Raw genomic sequence first — 2404 nt, 5'->3', positions numbered from 1 at the left:
TTGAATGATTTTTAAATAAAATTTCTTGGTAAGTAACACTGCACTGTAAAAAAAAATTTCTCAGGTAACCTAAAATGTGCATCATTTAGTTACATCAAGGGTCAAATCAAATATAAAAAGCACATTACAGTATAAAGTTACACACTTTTTTATGCTGAACAGGTCTGATATAAAGAATGTTTTTGCTCAGGTGGCCGAAATGTCCGCCCAATAGATATTTTGCTCAGCAAGAAGAAAAAAAACACACTCGAGGGAACATTGGTTTGGTGACTCTTTTGGTTTTGTGTTTCAGATGCTGAACAGCACCGCTCATCAGCTAGCGTGGGCTGCAGGACGCTTTTGGTCTGTGCCTACGTTGTATGTGGTTTTTGCGCTATTCTCTGCGTGTGTGTGCTTTGTTACAGGCAAGGTGAGAAACAGAGAACCTTCCACTTCTAAAACAGCACGAAGCCCCAACTCAAACCTGATTGAAATGCAGGTTATAGCACATAATGTTGTGCTTTATTTTAGATCTGTGTTTCTCTTTCAGGTTCTTCCAGGGTCTCTTGCATCAACTGTGTGAAAGAAAACTCAAATGTCAAGGTGGGTTAGACTTGGATTCTCTGGAAAAAATGGCATATAAGCAAGAAAGTAGCATAAAGGCCAGTCTTCACATATATTTTCTGCGTGCATGTTAACATATGAGTGCGTTATGAGTGAGCAGGAGCAGGAGCAACGCTGAAGCAATGGTTTCGGTGCAGAGTCTTCCAACTTCCAAGACTTTAAAAGTTTCAAGTTTATAACTGACCAACTTCTAAAAACTAATTTATAGTTGCCTTTGTAAAGAAATATGTAGCTTTGGTGTGACGCTGTACAAATGTGTGTAGTGTGAATGCTCTCGCAGTGACGCTGAAGTGAAGCTCACGCTTGCGGTGTGAAACAGGTGTAAGAATGGCATACCTCACAGAATGGTGTATGAACAAAAACTGTAAAACACTGGCATTAGTAAACAACAAAACTCAGGAGCGATGCAACCACTGGCATAAGATTCCATAAAGAAGTGGCATAACTAAGAAAGGAAGCCGTTTGTTTGTAGTCGTAGTTTGTGTTGTTTTTGTGCTCTGAGAGTGACATTAATATTGATTTATTAACGCAGGGAGATGTTGTTGTTTTCCAGGCAGCACAAGTACAGTATGCCAGTCTCCGGTTCCTCAGACGGTCCAGAGCCGCGGCTCCTGCTCCAGTCAACGTGACCTACGCAACTATAGCCAACCACACGTCCTGATTTCACTGCATTCAATCAGCTTCATATTAAACAGAGAGAGTTGTAGAAGGCTACTATACCTACACCTATACTTTGAACTTATGCCAAAGCCTGTGAAAAAAAAAAAAAAAAAATGTATACACTACCATTCAAACGTTTGGGATCGGAATGATTTTATAATGTTTTTGAAGGAAGTTTATTTTATTCACCAAGGCTGAATTGGATTTAAATACAGTAAATAATGTGAAATATTATTGCAATTAAAAAATAACTGTTTTCTATTTGAATATATTTAAAATATATATTTTCAGGATTTTATCAGGATTCTTTGATAGATAGAAATTCCAAAACAACCGCATTTATTTAAAAAGAAATACTTTGTAGCATAAACGTCTTTTGAACAATTTTTAGTATCTTTGTATGTATGCATACATATATATTGAATGGTAGTGTATATTACATGTGCTATATTATGCCTGCTATATTCTATGGTTTCTTTTTCATTTGTTTGATTATATATAAGCTAGCTTTCGTAGGATGACATATAAAGCTAAGACAGTGATTTCGATACTATATAAGATGTTTTTGGTTTATATTCACTTATCGTTGAAAATCACTCATCTTGACTGCACATGTCCAGTGTAAATGATGAATGAAGAGCTGTGTGTTGTCTTATGAAGTGATCAGTGTGGAGTAAATGACATGCTGTCTGCTGCTCAGCGGTCTGTCTGTCTCTCTCCAGTGCTGCACACCCAGAGACGCGTACTGGATTTCCCCCTGAACACACACACACCATTATTATAGTACCATGCACATTATTTCTTACAGAAACATCAAACTGTTGTCATTTTGAAGTAAACATTTTCATTGATCATAAACTACAAGAATCTTTGGCTGTTGATTGGTGAAGAAAGAAACTCACTGCATCCTCGTGACTGTCCAACATCCAGGGGCCTGATAAACAACACAAGATCACTGTTTGAAATGAAATAAACCGAGTGACGTCATAATGACCTTTGATGAAACCATATCTGCATAATGGTGTTGAAATAATGCATATTGAATGCATGCAACTCCCTGCTCTCAAAGCATTACATTATTCCATCCCTACCTAAAAAAAAAAAATAAGACAAAAACATGGCACACTTTCACTTATTTATA

General features: G+C 37.0%; 1 long non-coding RNA gene across 1 annotated transcript; it reads left to right on the top strand.

The window, feature by feature from the left end:
• Nucleotides 1–329: 329 nt before the first annotated feature.
• On the top strand, nucleotides 330–1381 carry LOC107726160 (uncharacterized). The gene is made up of 3 exons (XR_001638239.1): nucleotides 330–409; nucleotides 530–582; nucleotides 1157–1381. It is a non-coding gene; the product is annotated as an uncharacterized LOC107726160 (long non-coding RNA).
• The last annotated feature ends 1023 nt before the right edge of the window (nucleotides 1382–2404 follow it).

Source organism: Sinocyclocheilus rhinocerous, unplaced genomic scaffold (genome assembly GCF_001515625.1).
Source record: "Sinocyclocheilus rhinocerous isolate Xijiao unplaced genomic scaffold, SAMN03320098_v1.1 scaffold1628, whole genome shotgun sequence".
In the NCBI taxonomy this organism is placed as follows: domain Eukaryota; kingdom Metazoa; phylum Chordata; class Actinopteri; order Cypriniformes; family Cyprinidae; genus Sinocyclocheilus; species Sinocyclocheilus rhinocerous.
The sequence above is the reverse complement of the archived record's forward strand: the minus strand, read 5'-3'. Positions and strand labels throughout refer to the sequence as shown.